This window comes from Musa acuminata, chromosome BXJ3-4 (genome assembly GCF_036884655.1).
Source record: "Musa acuminata AAA Group cultivar baxijiao chromosome BXJ3-4, Cavendish_Baxijiao_AAA, whole genome shotgun sequence".
NCBI lineage: Eukaryota > Viridiplantae > Streptophyta > Magnoliopsida > Zingiberales > Musaceae > Musa > Musa acuminata.
In genome coordinates this window covers 33,326,228-33,347,032 of record NC_088352.1, presented here as the reverse complement: position 1 = coordinate 33,347,032, position 20,805 = coordinate 33,326,228, and the positions used below count along the sequence as shown (strand labels likewise).

At 39.7% G+C, this 20,805-nt stretch overlaps 1 pseudogene; it reads left to right on the top strand.

The window, feature by feature from the left end:
* Window positions 1-366: 366 nt before the first annotated feature.
* Window positions 367-19,837, top strand: LOC135636396 (uncharacterized; annotated as a pseudogene).
* Window positions 19,838-20,805: the final 968 nt, after the last annotated feature.

Below are 20,805 nucleotides of genomic sequence, written 5' to 3'. Positions count from 1 at the left end.
ACTCTTCGATTAGATCAAGGAGGAGAGTACTTGAGTACAAAGTTCACCAAATTCCTCAAAAACCATGAAATTCTATTCCAATAGACTCTTCTTTATACACCTCAGCTAAATAGTGTATTATAAAGAAGGAACCGCACACTGTTGGACATGGTGTCGTCCATGACGAGTTTCGTCGACCTACCCGTCTCTTTCTTGGGCTACTCTCTAGAATTTGCAACTTGCTTTCTGAATAGAGTTTCATCTAAAGTAGTAGTGTCTACACCATATAAGATATGAAAAAGAAAGGAACTTGATCTTAAGGTTGTTAATATTTGGGGTTGCCCTGCTCACGTTAGGAGACACAAACCCGACAAGTTGGAATTAAGAATGAAACGATGCAAATTCGTGGGATACCCCAAGGAGATTTGTGGGTTTTACTTCTATCACCCCGAGGACCAAAAGGTCTTTGTTGCTAAGAGGGCAGTATTCCTTGAGAAAGAACACATTCTTGGTGGAAATAATGAGAGCATGATAGAGTTGAGCGAGGTTGGAGAACTTAGTTCAAGCACTATTTTGCAAGACGAGTCTGTTCAGGTACTTAGCACATAAGTTTCGACTTTGCGTTGGTTTGGTGGAATGTCTAACACTCTTGACAGATATGTGGAACATATAAAATATGATGACATTGAGGATATCGATCCTCAGACATACGAGGAGGCTATTACGAGTATAGACTTCAAAAAGTGACAAGAGGCCATGAATTCTGAGATGGATTTCATATACTCCAACAAGGTTTGGAACCTAGTTGATGCACATGAGGGTATTGTACTTATAGGTTGCAAGTGGATCTTCAAGAAGAAGATCGAAGTAGATTGGTGGATCTTCAGGTAGACCTATAAGACAAAGTTGGTGGCTAAAGGGTATCATCAAAGACAATGTATTGACTATGACGAAACCTTCTCACCTGTGGCCATATTGAAATCTATCCAAATTCTGTTGGCCATTGCAGTACACTTTGATTATAAGATTTAGTAGATGGATGTGAAAATCACGTTTCTCAATGACAATATCGAGGAGGAGGTGTATATGATACAACTTGAAGGATTCATGTTCAAGAAAAGTCCAGATTGTTGAATCTCGGATTTTGATGATGAAGTCAATTGTCATTTGTTGTCTAATCTATGTATTGAGATAAGTGTGCAGGATTAACTACGATGAAAGTTAGACAAGCAGCAGGAGTTGCGCCGGAGTCAAGTCAATGATCACGTTGGGAGTTCGAGAGTTCGACGGAAGTTGGGACAGTCGTCGGAGGTTCTGCGAGAACAGATCCGAGAAGTCCAGAAGCTTGCCAAGAGAAGCTCGTCGGAACTCGCCAAGTGGATCGTCGCAAGTCCAGGAGTTTGCCGGAAGTCCGCAAGAGCATCACCGAGGGTTCATCGGATGATCGACGGAAGTTTGCCGGAAACTCGCCGGAAGAAACGATTGATGCACCGAAGCAAAGCTGCAGAAATTATCTTAGAATTAATCATAGTTAGCACGTTGATTAAGTTGGAAATGGGAGGTGATCCCATTAGCTTAATCTTGGGGCAATTGGGCCCCTGAAAAACCAAAATTGGGCCGAATGGAGCTAACCATTCGGACCCTGATTGCACCAGGAGGTGCAACCGCCCAAGCCAGGAGGTAGCACCGCTTGGGCTAAGTCTCCCAGGGAGACTGGGCGGTGCAACCGCCCCAGCCAGGAGGTGGCACCGCCTGAGCTCAGTCTCCGAGTGAGACTGGGCAGTGCAACCTCCCCTGACAGAGAGGTAGCACCGCCTGAGCTCAGTCTTCGAGCTCTGGTAGGAGGTGCAACCGCCTCAGTCAGGAGGTGGCACCGCCTGGGGCTCAGTCTCCGAGCCAGACTCAGGTGGTGCAATCGCCCCTGACAGAGAGGTGCAACCGCCTGGGCTCAGTCTTCGAGCTCTACCAGGCGGTGCAACCGCCTGATCCCGGAATTCCGGGATTTGATCGTTTTGAGCTCCAAATTTGAATTGGGTTGGGGCCTATAAATACCCCACCCATTCAGCACTGAAAAGATATAGACCTACACCGAAATCTTGATCTTTTCTGTGATTCTAAGAGCTCAAAATTGTTGTAAAGCCTAAAAGTTCTCCTCCTTCTGTTCTTCAAAGTTTTGAGTTGTAAAGAGAGGAGAGAAAGGTTCTGTAAGGGTTGTCTCCTGAGCCCGTCAAAAGGAGTGAAACTGTAAAAGGGCAGTTGGCCTTCGCCTATTGAAGGAAGGCCTCTAGTTGACGTCGGTGACCTCGTCGGTGGAGGAAGCCAAAAGTGGAGTAGGTCAAGACTGACCGAACCACTCTAAATCTCGGTTTGCATTTACTTTGAGCATTTTATCATTACTGCAAACCTCCTAAATAGCAACTGCCTTCTGCGCTTTTACGAACGAGTTTCTAAGTTCAGATCTTTCCGAATCTGCGTTTAGACGTAAATCGGCGTTTTCGTACGATCATTACATTGCAGTTTACGTTTACGTTTTGACTCCACTTATAACTGCAAACTGCTTTTTGCGCATTTATAAAACGCATCTCAAAGTTCAATATCTTCATAATCAGTATTTAGACGTAAACTACGTTTAGACGTAAAACTGCGTTTAGACACAAACTACGTTTAGACGTAAACTGCGTTTAGACGCAAACTGCGTTTAGACGTAAACTGCGCTTAATCTTAAGTAATCTTAGAATCGGCTTTTACATCGAAATCATTTTTATCGAACGAACGCAGCTTTCGGTTTTAATCGCTGAAAGATTTCCGCTGCACTAATTCACCCCCCCTCTCTTAGTGCTCTTGATCCTAACAATTGGTATCAGAGCAAGGTTAACTCTCTAACGGATTAAAACCCAAGAGAGATGGCATACGCCGGAAACCAAGAGGGGCATTCTATTACACGTCCACCCATGTTCAGTGGGATGGACTACACCTACTGGAAGACCCGAATGAGGATCTTTCTTATTTATATGGATTTTGAACTATGGAATCTTGTCGAAAATGGATTTTCGAAGTCTTCTCTTCCAATGATCGATTGGAATGAATTGGAGAAGAAGGCTTTCGCTCTTAATGCAAAGGCTATGAATGTCTTATTTTGTGCACTTGATAAAAACGAGTTTAACCGTGTTTCAACTTGTGAAACCGCATTTGATATTTGGCACACACTCGAAGTGACTCACGAAGGCACAAGTAGAGTGAAAGAGTCAAAGATCAATCTGCTGTTACATTCTTTCGAACTTTTCCGGATGAAACCGAGTGAAACCATTGGCGACATGTTTACCCGTTTTACGGATGTCGTCAACGGTCTAAAAGGACTCGGAAAAAGCTTTTCGGATTTTGAGCTCGTAAATAAGATACTAAGATCCCTTCCTAAGAGTTGGGATCCTAAAGTCACTGCTATTCAAGAGGCAAAAGATCTACGCAACTTCCCTCTTGAAGAACTAATCGGGTCATTAATGACCTACGAAATGACTTGTAAAGCTCATGAAGAGTAAGAAGATATTCTTCCAAAGAACAGGAAGGATATGACACTTAAAACTTCAGAATGCCACTTGAGAGAAAACTCTAAGTGATGAGGACTGTGATGATGACTTGGCACTTCTAACAAGAAAATTTAAAAAATTCTTTAAAAGAAACAAGTTTAAGAATGATGCAAAAAATAAATTTGAACCTAAGAAGGACCAAGTTATTTGCTATGAATGCAAAAAACCGGGACACTACAAGAGTGATTGTCCCCAAGTCAAAAGGAGAACATCAAAGAAGAAGGCGCTTCAAGCAACATGGGATGACTCGAGCGCGTCCGAAGAAGAGGAGTCCAACACCGAGCAAGTTGCTCATTATGCCTTAATGGCCATCAGAGATGAGGTATCAAATTTAATAGATGCAGATTTATCATTTGATGAATTATTAAATGCTTTCCATGAATTATTTGATGAATGTAAGACTATTAGTAGAAAATACAAATTGCTAAAAAAGGAGCATGATAGTCTTATCTGTAATTTCGATAAGTTAAACGTTGAACATCATGATAGTTTAAGCTCATGCATAAAATGCCATGATCTAGAAACTCTCCAAAAAGAAAACTTGCTACTTAAGGATACCTTGAAGAAATTCGAGGTTGACAGCAAGTCATTAAACATGATCCTTACAAATAAGGGTCACGTTCCCAAAAGAAGTAGAATTGGATTTGTGAGAAGTCCTCACCAAAATCCAACCACCTTCATAAAAGGCTCCATCTTACATGTTCAACATCAAAACAAATGCAACTTTTGTTGCAAATTTGGACACAAGACGCATTATTGTCCATTCAAGAAAATAAGTCCAAACAAATTGATTTGGGTTCCTAAAGGAACCATGATAAATTCTATGCAACCTGATAGACAATTTAGATCTATTTGTGAGGCACCCAAAAGCAAATGGGTACCTAAAAATCATCCCTTCCTGTAAAAATATTAAAATTTTAGGCTGGAGCAAGAAATAATATTCTGCTCCTTGTTTCTCGATTCAAAAAGGAACTTGCACTATTTAAATAACAAGTGGAAATTATGAAATCACAAATGCGATTTGGATACAACCTTATTTGACTTTTTAGAATTAGAAACGTATGATTCCCAAATTCACATATCCCCTTAATCTTCGAACCTATTAATTTCATCCATTCATCATCTTCGAATTCAACCTTGTATCATGAAGAAACTAAGTATGTCATGAACTTGAAAGGGTTACCAACTTACTATCACAAACATGTGTACGACATTGGGAGTATGCACGTTAAAAGATATATCTTGATCGTACAAGAGTCTTTGCCTTAAAATAAAAAAACTCATACGTAATTACGCAAGAAAAGTAAATTGCTCTGAATGAAAACTCTTCTCAAAACAAAAAACTCCCAGATCAAATCACGCTGATCAGAACAAAGTGTTCACTGCCTACAGGAGGTGGCACCTCCCCAGCAGGCGGTGGCACCTCCAGCTCTCACGGGTTGCCAGCGGTTGCACCGCTCCAGCCAGAGGTGCAATCGCCCGCAACTCTGCCCTTTTTAACCCGAGCTAGGGCCGGCGGTGAAACCGACCCCAACTCACTCCCTTCCTTCCTCCACTCTTCCAAGCCTCCTCCATCCTCATTTCACCCCGTTTAGCATCCCCAATACCCCTCATTTCGGAGCAAAACATCAACAATCCTTTCCTCTCTTGAAGATTTCACTAAGGTACTCTCCAAGAACCCCTTAAACTCTGTTTTTTCTTTCACTTACTCTTGCTTATCATTATCCCTCTAAACAGTAGTAGTTATGGGATCTAGAAGATCCTCAAGGGACAAGGGAAAGAGGAGATTAGTAGAAGATTTTGATCTCACCCTTTTTGATTAAAAAAACCATGCTGAAAAATTTTCCTATTTCGAACTTAGGAGTGTCAATAAGGGAAAATACGTAGATCTGAATGAACTAAGAGACTTAGAGACTATCCAATGGTTTGCAAACCTAGATCTACTTCCAATCTTGCAAATTAACGAACCCATCTATCCAAGACTAGTTAGATTGTTTTACAATAACATACAAATAGATGATGAAGAAAGAATGTCCACCTATCTTTTAGGACAACACATCTCAATCACTGATAGATTCATTTGTGACATGATAGGCATTCCCATGAAAATCATAGGACTTTACTTTAGAGGATCATGGGATGATGAAACTATTGGAACATCCTATGTTGAAGCCTTAGGAACAATCTTTGCCAATCCCAACTTAGCATTTGTTCCTAAAAGTTGTGAACATCTACTGCCTTTAAACACTAAGATACTTCATCATATCCTGACTAGCATAATTCTTCCTAAACAATACCATCATGATGAAATGAGTCAATTAGAATTGGGAACTATGTATTTGATCATGAAATGACATGACATTTGCCTTGGTTATCTTATCCAACAAAACATGTTAGAACTATATAAGAAAGACATGATGCTCCCATATGGTGGTATAATCACTAGAATAATGAAAGCTTACGATATTTTAATACCACCGGAAGAAGAAGTAAAAAAAGTAGATAGATTTAGCATAATAAACAAAAATCTACTAAGATGTTATTATAGAAACGGTAACTGGGTTAGAATGCCAAGAAGAACTGATCCCCCTCAACCTGAACCAGAACTGAAAACACCAGTATTTAGGGGTACCCAATCTCCTCCGATCTGTCCCTTTGAGGAAACACATCCATTTGAGCAAACTCATACATCATCCGTCGAAGATATTGGGATTCGGATGGACCGATTTGAATAGAGACAAGAACGGCTTGAACAATGACAAGATCAAATCCTATCTGAGCTACAGCAAATTCATAGTCAATTTGACTCCTTGTTTAGGCACTTTAATTTTTCACCTCATGAATGAGCTTGTATGAACATCTGTTGTTATTGTAAACTCCTTATGTTACTCACCATGATGTGCTTTGTCTTGATCCTTGATATAGTTGTAAACATCTATTGTGGTAAACATATGCCTTGTGCCTTGTGGTAAATATAAACTGAAAGGTTATCTCGGATTTTTATGGTATTATTTTTTGGTATGAAATGTTGATGTGTCCAAATAGACAAACTAGTTAAAATCATTTTTCGGACTTTATTGAATGATCAAATCACTTGATTACATAACATGTGTTGAAATGTTTTGTCTTCATGATTGTATTTGAAAATCAGTAGCATAATCGTGTCCGAATGCATCTCATTATCCAAATGCTATAAATCATATTTTCTCGTACACTTTTATAAAAAATATTTTTCTAAAATAAATTTGATGAAATGATTCCTGCTTATGAATTCCATCAAATATGGGTAAAAGTATTTTTTGCAAAAAGATGTTTCAAACACATATCTTGACTCAAAGAGCTGGAATCACTAATGGCCTTCCTCCTTCATGCACAAAGGGTTATACAAAGCAATCTACATACCTTCCCTTATATGCTTGATAACTTGCTTATATTGTTTTCCTGCTATCACAGCTATCATGCTTTTTGTTGATGACAAAGGGGGAGAAATATATGAATTGATACTATAAATTGATGCTAGAATTGATGCTATAAACACTGATCTGATGCTATGATTATGCTGCCATGCTTGCATCACCAAGAGATATATGAACAGATGCTATAATCTGCATTATGCCTTGAGTTGATATCTTACCATGTGAAGAAATGCAATACTTGCTTATATGCTTGATATGTGTACATCATGTAATGATATCAAAATCTAACTTCACAGCTTCACATGTTGATATCTTACAATATGATGAATTGTTACTATTATCATCATTCAAACTTGAAATGTAAAAACTGAAAATGGATGTCAAGCCTTGACATCATCTTCAAAGAGATACATCATGATGGGTATCATGATGGGAGTATTGATAAGTTCAAATGATTTGACTTATCAATAGGTCTTATCTCAAGTATGGCATATAGACAGGGGGAGTTAAGGATAACTCCATTATCAATTGATTGTCATCATAAAAAAGGGGGAGATTGTTGAATCTCAGATTTTGATGATGAAGTCAATTGTCATTTGTTGTCTAATCTATATGTTGAGATAAGTGTGCAGGATTAACTACGATGAAAGTTAGACAAGCAGCAGGAGTTGCGCCGGAGTCAAGTCAATGATCACGTTGGGAGTTCGAGAGTTCAACGGAAGTTGGGACAGTCGTCGGAGGTTCTGCGGGAACAGATCCGAGAAGTCTAGAAGCTTGCCAAGCGAAGCTCGTCGGAACTCGCCAAGTGGATCGTCGCAAGTCCGCAGGAGCATCACCGAGGGTTCATCGGATGATCGACAGAAGTTCGCTGGAAACTCGCCGGAAGAAGCGATTGACGCACCGAAGCAAAGCTGCAGAAATTGTCTTAGAATTAATCGTAGTTAGCACGTTGATTAAGTTGGAAATGAGAGGTGATCCCATTAGCTTAATCTTGGGGCAATTGGGCCCCTGAAAAACTAAAATTGGGCCGAATGGAGCTAACCATTCGGACCCTGATTGCACCAGGAGGTGTAACCGCTCAAGCCAAGAGGTAGCACCACCTGGGCTAAGTCTCCCAGGGAGACTGGGCGGTGCAACTGCCCCAGCCAGGAGGTGGCACCGCTTGGGCTCAGTCTCCGAGCGAGACTGGGCGGTGCAACCTCCCTTGACAAAGAGGTAGCACCGCCTGAGCTTGGTCTTCGAGCTGAGGTGCAACCGCCTCAGTCAGGAGGTGGCACCGCTTGGGGCTCAGTCTCCGAGCCAGACTCAGGCGGTGCAACCGCCCCTGACAGAGAGGTGCAACCGCCTGGGCTCAGTCTTCGAGCTCTGCCAGGCGGTGCAACCGCCTGATCCCGGAATTCCGGGATTTGATCGTTTTAAGCTCCAAATTTGAACTGGGTTGGGGCCTATAAATACCCCACCCATTCAGCACTGAAAAGATATAGACCTACACCGAAATCTTGATCTTTTCTGTGATTCTAAGAGCTCAAAATTGTTGTAAATCCTAAAAGTTCTCCTCCTTCTGTTCTTCAAAGTTTTGAGTTATAAAGAGAGGAGAGAAAGGTTCTGTAAGGGTTGTCTCCTGAGCCCGTCAAAAGGAGTGAAACTGTAAAAGGGCAGTTGGCCTTCGCCTATTGAAGGAAGGCCTCTAGTTGACGTCGGTGACCTCGTCGGTGGAGGAAGCCAAAAGTGGAGTAGGTCAAGACTGACCGAACCACTCTAAATCTCGGTTTGCATTTACTTTGAGCATTTTATCATTACTGCAAACCTCCTAAATAGCAACTACCTTCTGCGCTTTTACGAATGAGTTTCTAAGTTCAGATCTTTCCGAATCTGCGTTTAGACGTAAATCGGCGTTTTCGTACGATTATTACATTGCAGTTTACGTTTACGTTTTGACTCCACTTATAACTGCAAATTGCTTTCTGCGCATTTATAAAACGCATCTCAAAGTTCAGTATCTTTAGAATCAGTATTTAGACGTAAACTACGTTTAGACGTAAAACTGCGTTTAGACGCAAACTGCGTTTAGACGTAAACTGTGTTTAGACGCAAACTGTGTTTAGACGTAAACTGTGTTTAGATGCAAACTGCGTTTAGACGTAAACTGCGCTTAATCTTAAGTAATCTTAGAATCGACTTTTACATCGAAATTGTTTTTATCGAACGAACGCAGCTTTCGGTTTTAATCGCTGAAAGATTTCCGCTGCACTAATTCACCCCCCCCCCCCCCCCCCCCCCCTCTTAGTGCTCTCGATCCTAACACAGATAAGGTATGCAGATTGCTTAAGTGCATCTATGGACTAAAGCATGCTTCTCGAAGTTGGAACATAAGATTTAATGAGGCAATCAGATCTTATGACTTCGTTAAGAATGAAGATGAGCCTTGTATGTACAAGAAGGTAAGTAGGAGCGCTATCACCTTCTTGGTGTTATATATGGTTGACATCCTAATCATTAAAAATGATGTCTTCATGGTTAAGGTTTGGTTATCTAGACACTTTTCCATAAAAGACGTAGGGGAAGCATCATACATTTTGGGGATTTCAATCTATAGAGATAGATACAAGATGATGCTTAGCTTGTCCCAATCCATGTACATATACACAATTGTCAAAAAGTTTGGCATATAAAATTTCAAGAGAGGTCTCATACCAATTAGACATGAAATATCACTTTCTAGAAGTATATCCCCAAAGATTCCTATAAAAGGGCAGACATAGATATTATACCCTATGCCTCTGTGATAAGATATATCATGTATCCTATGTTATGTATCAGGCCTGATATAGTGCATGCTCTAAGTGTTACGAGCATGTATCAAGCGGATCCAAATTTGGAATACTAGAAGGCAGTAAAGTGTATTCTTAGGTACTTAAGAAGGACTAAGGATCTTTTATTGGTATACGGAGGAGGTAACCTCAAGATTGAGGGCTACACGAACTCGAGTTTCTAGTCCGATGTCGATGATAGTAAGTCAAACTCAAGGTATATGTTTTCCATGAATGGAAGAGCAGTAAGCTGAAAGAATTTCAAGCAAGACACTACTGTTGACTCGACCATTGAGGTAGAGTATATTGCTGAGGCAAAAGCAGCAAAGGAGGCAATCTGGATGAAAATGTTCATTGCAGGTTTGGGAGTCATGCTAGGTAGCGAGGAATTGATTCCCTTATATTGCGACAATAACGGGGCGATTGCCCAAAGCGAAGGAACTTAGGTATCATTAGAAGTCCAAGCATATTCTAGGGAGGTTCCACTTGATCAGAAATATCATAGCCTATGGTGACGTAGCATTGGAAAGAGTTTCATCCGAAGATAATATTGTAGATTCACTAGCAAAGTCATTGTCTCAAATTATATTCAAGCATCACTAGGACCTGATGGGGATCACACATGTGGGTGATTGACTTTAGGTCAAGTGGGAGATTGCTAGTTATATGTACCATACAAGCCAATCATGTGAGTGATGACACGTGTGATATGCTGCACAATCTCTTTTAGTTATTATTATTATTATTATTATTATTATATTTTCTCACTTTACATGAGATGATGAATATATATTGTTGTATCCTTAGATAGTGGGAGCTTGATAGAGTTAAGCGAGGTTGGAGAACCTAGCTTAAGCATTACTCCACAGCCCGAGTCTACTCAGGTACCTAGCACATAAGTTCCAACTTTATATAAGTTTGGTAAAGTATCTCATCCTCTTGAGAGATATGTGGGATATATTAGAGGAGAAGATGTTGAGGATATTGATCCTTAGACTCAGACCTACGAGGAGGCTATCATAAGTATAGACTCCGAAAAGTAACAAGAAGCCATGAATTCTGAGAGGGATTCTATGTACTCCAACAAGGTTTGGAACCTAGTTGAAGCACCCGAGAGTATTGTACTCATCGGTTGTATGTGGATTTTCAAGAAGAAGATTGGAGTAGATAGAAAGGTAGAGACCTATAAAGCAAGGCTAGTAGCTAAAGGGTATCGTCAATGGTAAGTTGTTGACTATGACAAAACTTTCTCACCCGTAGTCATGCTAAAATCCATCCGAATTTTATTGGCTATTATAATACACTATGATTATGAGATCTGACAGATGGATGTGAAAATCACGTTCTTCAATAACAACCTTAAGGAGGAGATATATATGATACAACTTGAGTGATTCGTGTCCAAGGACTGCTCAGATAAGGTGTGTAGGTTGTTTAGGTCCATTTATGGACTAAAGCAAGCTTCCCGAAGTTGAAACATAAGATTTGATGAGACAATCAGATCTTATGACTTCGTTAAGAACGAAGATGAGCCTTGTGTGTATAGGAAGGTAAGTATGAGTGTTATTATCTTTTTGCTGTTATATGTAGATGACATCCTGATCATTGAGAATAATGTAGGAATGTTATCCACAGTAAAGACTTGGTTATCTAGACACTTCTCCATGAAAGATTTAGGGGAAGCATCCTATATCTCGAAGATTCAGATATAAAGAGATAGATCCAAGAGGATGCTTAGCTTGTCCCAATCCAGGTATGTAGACACCATTGTCAAAAGGTTTACCATAAAAAATTTCAAAAGAGGTCTCGTACCGATGAGACATGAGATATCGCTTTCTAGGAGTATGTCCCCATATACTTCTGGAGAAAGGGCGAACATGCATAGGATACCCTATGCTTCAACGATATGGTCTATCATGTACGTCATGTTATGTACCAAGCCTAATATAGCGCATGCTTTGAGTGTCATGAGTAGGTATCAGGCATATCCAGGCTTGGAGCACTGAAAAGCAATAAAGTATATCCTTAAGTACTTGAGAATGACTAAGGATCTTTTACTAGTATATAAAGGTATTAGCCTCAGGGTTAAAGGCTACACGGACTCAAGTTTCCAGTTTGATATCGATGATAGCAAGTCGAATTCAGGGTATGTGTACACAATGAATGGAGGAGCAATATGTTGGAAGAGTTCCAAGCAAGATATTACTACTGACTCGACCACATAGGCGGAGTACATTGCTGTAGCAGAGGTAGTTAAGGAGGGAGTCTGGATGAATAAGTTCATCATAGATTTGAGAGTCATGCCGAGTAGTGAGGAGCTAATTCTCTTATATTGCGACAACAACGGGGCGATTGCTCAAGCGAAGGAACCCAAGTCTCATCAGAAGTCTAAGCATGTTTTAAGAAGGTTCTACTTGATTAGAGTGATCGTGAACCGAGAAGATATAATAGTGGAAAGAGTTTCATCCGAAGATAACATCGTAAATCCACTAACAAAGTCGTTGTCTCAAATTATCTTTGAGCGTCATAGGGGTCTAATGTGGATCAAACACATAGGTGATTGACTTTAGGTCAAGTGGGAGATTGCTAGTCATAGGTGTCCTACAAGCCAATCACGTGAGTGATGGCACATGTGACTTAACACATAGGTTTTTTGCTTATTATTATTATTATTTAGCATTTTATCACTTTATATTACTTGTTTTATATATATATATATATATATATATTGTAATGTCCATGGATCTGTGTAATGAGAATCAGATCGTGATGAGATCACGATAATGAGACTGATTTGTCTTTAAACACAAACCCTAAATAATCTTGTTCAAATGTTACTCGAGAGGGACATCGAGATAACCAAACAGACTAGTGTGCTATATACCCGTATATATGATGGAGACAGTTGGTCTAATAGCTACTCATGTGGAGACACTAGGGATATAGTGCATGTGCTCATTGAAGAATGAGTTTACTGATTGATCTACTTATAGAATGTTGGATGGTTAATGATACCTAATTGTTAGACAACAATTCCATTGTCTCAATAGTGTACTTGGTCCTTAAACTTGAGACACCAAGGATGTCCTGTATGAGTGCTGTACTCTTTGATACTAGACTTATAGGTTTGGATGTTTCAAATCAATCACAACTAATCATCGGGAGTGATAATCTACCTTACAAGGGCTATTGAGTGTCGATAGAGGATCATCCGCTATTGGTGTTGTGAGAGAAATATCTCATGTGTTTTTATTCAGATAAATCTCTAGCTAGGGTCATTCAGATTGAGAGAGAAATAGTTCTTCGGGAGAATCCGATTAGAGCGAGACTTGAGTAGAAATTATATGGGTCTGATAGCACCATGTCCGATATACGGTCTCTAAGATATTAGATGAATAAGGGACCATAAATACACGATAACTGAATAAAGACATGTCCAATAGATTGGATTCCCCTGTATCATCTAAAGACTACGGTGTAGTGGCCTAGTACGTTTGTAGTCGATGAGTTGAGTGAATTATTATGAAGAATAATTCATTGAGCCAGAAGGAGTTCTGACAGGTATGACTTATCACAAACTCAATATTGGGCCTAGAGGGTTACACACATATGGTTGGCGTTGCGACGAGTAGAGGTTCGGATATGAGATATCCGTCGGAGCCCCTATCTTATTAGATATTCAATAAGCCCATGAATTATTGGATCTTATTGATGAGATCTAATCAGAGTCGATGAGAGATTATTGGATAGGGATCCACTAATCTAAGATGTTTGGATAGTTGGATGAAGATCCAATACCCAATAGGGTATGATTCATTAGGGTTAAGTTGATAGGGGACCTCTATAAATAGGAGGAAACCAAAGGCTCCTAAGTTAGAGCATCTCTTAGTTGCCACCTCCTATTCTCCTATCCCCTTCTCCTCCTCAAATAGCAGGCTTGGAGATTTGAGGAGCATCGTCGTAGCCTTGTTCTGTGGATCACCGCTAGAGAGGAGGGCGCTTGACTTCCTTCCTCATCTCCTAAATATCTGCAGGGATTCCATGATATACGATCTCCCTAGGTAACACAACTATCTCACCTGTGTTTTTTAGTTTTACGGATTTTACACACCAATCTTCGCACGACGACGAACATATCTTTAGAAAATTTGGGGATTTTGTTTTTTGTTCTTTCACTATGCATGTGATGTCGCCTCTAGATTTCCCTATAATATGAACCTGATAGCACTATGCCCAATATATGATTTTTGAGATATTAGATGGATGATGGATTATAGATACATGGTAACTGAGGGCAGATAGGTCTAATAGAGTATATTTCCTTATACCATCTGGGGACTATGGCATAGTGGCTTAGTATGTCCACAGTGGATGAGTTGAGTGATTTATTATAGGGATAATAATTCATTGAGTCAGAAGGAGTTCTAATAGGCATAACTCATGGTCAGCTCGATATTGGAACTAGAAGGTCACACACATATGATGGACAATGCGACGAATAGAGGATACGATATGAGATATCCGATAAGCTCATGTTTTAATGGATTCTTGGGAGAGACCCAATAGAGCTTAGAATGGTTATTGGATGAGGATTCAATATCCATTAAACTATGGGTAATTGGATGGAGATACAATACCCAATAAAAAAGGATCAATTAGGGTTAGTTAAAGGAGGCTTTTTATAAATAGGAGTTGAGACTAAAAGGGTTATATGCTAGACTTTTAATACCGCCAACCTCCTCATCTCCTCCCCCCTTCTTCCTCCAACCGATTGCCCGCCCCCTCTTTGGTGTCAGAGGACAATAAGAGGGACCGATCCCTCCTTGTGTGCTGTTGCATGGTGGTATGCGATCATGAGGAAATAACTTGTTGCACGAGGAGGTGCGTCGTCGCTGCGTCCATTGTGTAAATCACTACTAGAGAGGAGTTTGTGAGAGCTCCTTCATCCACGGATTATGATATGTGATCTTAGGGGATATACGAGTTCTCTTAGGTGAGAACGTCTCAACCACTTTTTGTAGTTTTTTGGTTTCATGAGTGTTACGCTTTCGATCTTTACACAATGATTCAATAAGATTGTTTTGGGAAATTAGTTTTTATTTATTTTCCGCTGCCCATGTGATGCTCTCCAAGGTTTCCCAACAAACCCAATATATGTCTTATCTTGTTATTTAGTAGTGTGAAGGACAAGATCTAGTGCTTGCTAAAAGATTGCAAGATCCAACACTATCTAATAGATCTAAGGGTCTTTGGACAATGAGAATGGGGAGGGTCGGGGGAAGGTGAGTGTAGTGATAAAATAGTCTTGCAAATTAGTTCTTTCTAAAAATTTAAAAATATATATGAACTCTCACACCCTTTCAAGAAGAAAAAAACCTTATCAAATAAGCCATATCATAGGTGAAGGATTTTTTTATATAAAAGAAGCAATTTTTTTTATGATTTGCAACCAAATGCATAGAAAGGAGTCGGCGTTAATATAATTTAAATATAGTTTACTTGTTTTTGAGCTAATTATATATTATTCTCTATAGTTAGCCTTAATTAGCATTTTGATATCTATACTTTAAAAAGATTAAATTAGGATCCTTGTATTTATGTAAGTAAAATATTTAATTCAAATTTTCCTCACATCGTCGGTCGATTCTATTGACGAAAGTTAACCCTGTACTTACTGCATTTGCAGTCACATGTAGTTTCTGACACTAAAACAATAATTCACAATCTTGCTGAAATATTAATTTCACAATTGCTATTTACCCTTCTCGCTTTCCTTCTCGACTTCTTGCCCTCTATCTTTACTAACCCTCCGAGAACTTACCCAATGACAATGTGTGACAATGATTACGATTTGATACGGGAGGAGAGGAGAAGAGCAAATCAATAATATTTTCATCATAAATCTATGGTCGTAGAAATGCTACACTTTCCTTTGCCTTTTGTCACCCCTCTTTCCTTCCTGTTCCATTGGATCTTCTTGAGGAGCTTTTGTTCCCATCGAGCCACAAAAATTATCATCACATAAATGATCAAAGATTGCATCTTGTTTGAACCCGAAATTAACAATAAGAGTTCTTCCACTTCAAGCTCTGCATTCGATTTCTTTGCAAAACGACCTTTTATCCGAGGCTTGGTTTTAGCATTTGCCTTTCTCGAGACATATCTCATGGTCTTCTCAAACTTCCTCGTCTTACTCTTCTCCCTATGCCTCGTGACCGGGGCTTCTCTATCCATGGGATTGAACTATGGTGGAACTTGGAGAGGATGATGGCCTAAGAAGAGATCTATGGTTCATTTTGGATGCTCGAATGTGAGATGTGTTGGATGTATCACGACACTTGCATCAATTAATGACAAGAAAACCTAAATGACGTAGATAGGAGAAGAGAGAACAACGAGAAAGATCTTAGTGAAATCAGTAATATTTTTTTCACTAAAATTAGCAATAAAATCTAGGTATGAGGCTAGGGCGGACGACAAGGCCAACATCGACCAAGACGGGGATGATGAGGATACTAAAATTAATATTTTAATGAGACTATAAAATTATTATTTTATTTTCATTTTATCGTCAGAAATCATACATGACAACATAGGTAAAAACTTCCGTTAAGTGCGAAGAAAAACAGAATTAAATGTTTCACTTATATAAATAAAAGAATTTTAATATATTTTTTTAAATATATAAATTGAGACGCCCACGGCCACGGCTCCCCCTCCTCCTCGGCCGCTTCCGCCGCCTCCTCCAACTCGCCCATTGGCGCCACCGTGACTGGTCACCTGTTCCTCGCCTCTCCCGCCTCATTCAACGATGCCCTCGGCCGCCTCAACCTCCTCTCCCTTCGCCACGCGGCCGCCTCCTCCGGCCGTCCCGCCGCCTCCCTCCTTGGATGGTTCTCCGGCCGACGCCGATCTCCCCTCCGCCCCTCCATACGGGACCGCGCCATCTCCCACTCCCTCTTTCGAACCCTAGATCTCCTCGATGTCTCCGATGACGCTCCGCCCGATTGGTCGTCGGAATCCCCCGATCTTCCTCTTCGGCCTTCCATATTTCTCCTCCTGTCCTCCTCCACTACCGGAAACCAGGCCGTCCATACCCACGAGTACAAGGCCTTCATTCTCTGCCCGAGGGCCGGCGGCGGCGTTCTTGAACCGAAGTCCCTGCATATCGTCAACGTGGGGCCAGCTTTTACGGCACGGTACGGCTCCTTCTCGTCAGTGACGGCGTTCCCATGGATACAGTCCCAGTTGGGGGGGGTTTGAGGAGGGGGAGCGTGAGTTGGGGAACAAGAGAGGAGAGGGGAAGAGCTTGAACCATCTCCGGCAGTTGGCAACGGAGCAGCAGCATTTGTTGGATTTGCCAGCGGAGGGGTTCGGCTTGAACAGATTAGGGAAGTTAGTTGGTCCTGCAGTCACCGAGTACGCCTCAGAATTGGAAGATTTGTATGGAAAGATGGTGCTTAAGTTAGAGAATTTGTCTAGGCTTGTGGAAGAGAGTTCTTCCAAGGTTCTTGAGCAGGTTGTTATTATATCTTTCTTCTCGTACTTCTTGAGCAATTTCGATTGATATCTCTCAGTTGGCATCTTAAATCGATAGATCATAGTTAGTTATTTTATGTGCAAGCTGTTTTCCTACACTGCAAGTTCAAAGAAATTATAGTGATTTGTTGAGTAGCACTTGTCTCTGAATTTGCTGTTGTTGTACTCTCTCTCCTAGTGACTGACATACATATAACCCATCATACAAATGGACAGGGAGAGAAAAAAAAAAAATCAAAAGATGAGGATACAACAAGAGTAATTGTAGCAAATGGACAGGGAGCATAAAGCCATAGAAGAATAGAATGAGAGTGGTAGTTGATACAGAAGTAGGAAAAGGGGGATGAGTAACACTGACAACAATAGATAGCAGAAGAGGACAGAGGAATAGACTAGCTATAGGAGCAGATGCAACAAAAGGGTGAACCAACATGCATAACTGAAGAAATATCAGTAGTGCAGTTAAATTAATTTGGTAGGTTTTCTCTACCATGTAGAGTACCTGGACTCATGGACTCCATTGTTCTCTTATCACTGTTTAGATAAATTGAAGTAGGGCCTTAGTCATGTTAATTACCTCGTTTATTTGCGAAATAGGTATTTCTGGGAGAGGATGGTTGTAGCCTGTGCCAGTCCATCACTTAGAATCATGGTTTTGATGGATTGGTTGATCCTAATATAGGTGGACAACAAAATAATTTTTTAGCTGAGATAGGATTAGAGGACTCCTAGAAATCAGAACAGGTCAATTCCAAAGGGGAATTGACTTCATGCACCGAGGTATAATATTACAAGTTTGTTGGATTAAAAAGGATGCTTTAAGTAACCTATGTTAAGGTTTTGTTGTACTGTAATAGTAACTGGTTCTTAATTTACTTAATATTGTTATTTTATGAAGTTTTTACAAGTTAGAAATATATTGATAATCCTTGTTATCTGAGATGAGGATGCTCGAGTTGGATGGGGTTATTGCATTAGAAGAGATTTGATGATAAATGATTGCACAATTGTTAAGTTGGAAGTAGCTCCAATCAATGTTAATTTTTAAGGGAAAATATGATTTGGGCAATTCTGGCAAAGGCAATTTTGTTTCCATTTAAGAAAAGAACAATTACCTTATGTTCAAGGTGTAATGACAAGGGATGAAGAATAGTGAAATTAACAGATGCAATTATTTTCAGACTTTGTCGTTATTGCTTTTATAGTTATTGAGATTCTTTATTGTTATCATCATCCTCATTTTAGGTTTCATATATGTCATCCTCATTTACTTCTTCGTGCATATGGCCAACATGATTAAATTCCCTCTATAGGGATTGAAATGTCTTCTGTTAAAGGTGCTTACTTTGTGATTTGACAGGAAAACCGGATTTCTGAATTACAAAGCAGAATGGAAGGATTAAAATGAGAAATTTTCAGTTGAAGTCTGTCCATGTGGTATGTTGTTACATTTTATTGCTTTTGCTGTTGATTCATATCTTTTTTGGTATTTCCTATAGTTATTAGTGACCTATTCTTACAAAGGTAACTCTTGTATCTGGGAAGAACATTCATCTCTTGTTAGTTACTGGTTCAATTTTACATATATGTTGATCACAATACCATTGTTCTAATTTGTCAATATGATGTTATTTTTCTCTTTAAGGATATGTTGGAATATTCTATCAAAAAGTAGCTATGCCATTATAGGATAGATGACTAGAGATAGGAACAGTATAGGTTTACAATATAATCAAGTTTTTCTAGTAAGATTCAGCTGATCATATCTTCTTTGAATGTGATCTTGCTCTTGAACTTTGGAATACTATTGGAAACCATCTCATAGTTGATTTCCCCAACTTTGATAGTTGGCATCTCGGCTCTGGCTTTTCCAAACCTCCTCTTCCCCTTTCATTGACCCTACTCTACTAAAGAGACATCATTGCAAACTCATTATGCCATCCTTGGCCAAACCAAAATGATTCATGCTTTCACAACCACCAGGCTAGGGTGCTCACCATATGGAGAAATGTGGTTACATATCCATCGATGACCTCATCCGATACGGAACAAAATATGAGGAGACTCATCCTCCCATCCAAAACCTGTATGCCCTAAATCATCTAGCCAATAATCAACTGTCTAACTATAACCTATATGGCTCAGTTAATTCTGATCTGGATTGTGCGTGCAGGTTTTGGTTAAACGGCTTGCAGAAGGTGCCCCGACCTGCTACGCCTCTATCCCTCTTCATGCTAAAAGCTATGCAATAATCGAAGGACGTAAAAAGCTCATGATCAGGGGCTCCAACAAATTTTGCTTTAAATAGACTTGGTACCTTCACTCCTTGTTTTCCGGATATTTTTAGTTCGTTCACTAAAGTTGTTGAGGCTGTTCATATTCCTAGAAATGTCGATAGGGAGGTGCATCTTCTCTTCTGGTCAAGAGGGGCTTCAACTCCTCTAACAACAGCATCCGGAGGGGTCATCACTCTCTGGCTGATCCTTTTCGTAAACAGCTCTTTTGATTATTTAGGTAGCATCCTTTTCGTAAACAGCTTCAAGTATGTATCATACCAAAGAGGAATTGATGTGGGGCATATTTCCCAAGTGATGGTTGGTGCATTTTTAGGTAGCATCGTTGTAAATTAAATGGTCTTTGGACACTATCTTCGTTTTTTGCTTGATACAAGAGAGGACTTGGCACCCACAAACTTCAGCATAGACAGCTCGATTCAGATCTAACTGATATAAATAATGGGTTTTGAGTTGGGTGGGATTGCTTCGTCTAGATATTGCTTTCATTGCTTTTAGCCACATTAGATGACCAAATCGATTTGGTCTGATTGAACTATACAATGCTATTAAGCAGGTCAAGGAAATAGAGCTAACAAGATGGGCGTGGGCCGAGAGTCGCCGCGGTCCCCTACTGCTTCATCATTTTGCCCAAGTAACTATAGATACAAATAAGAGAATACAGCTTATCTCACCCATTAGGATTGTATCTGTCTATTTATTTTCTCCGGTTAATTTCTTTTTTAATCTACCAACAGATCTACTTAGACCTCAATGATATGCAATGAACAAATGGAACCAACATAAAAAAAATCAACCAAAAAGAAGGTTCCTTTGTAAAAGGAAAAAAAAGACGCAAAGGATTCCAAAAAAGAACCTCAAAAATAGACATCACTCTCGACAAATTCCATCCACTTTCTCTCACCGGAAAAAGGAAAAAATGTTAAATTCAGACAAGATTTTGTTTAATCCTCCAACTAAGAACACCAATTTTTTTGTTTATAAAAAAACAATTTAAAAAAAAAATATAGGAACCGATTTACCAAATCCCATAACAAAAATCTAATCAGAGATTCGTGGGGGGAGTATAATCAAATCATTCTTTAAGCAATATAACTCCCTTTTACTTTAACAGATAGGAGTAAATATTTTTTTGTGCATATCTATATGTTAATTTAATGAGCATAAAAGACTTGTCTAAAAC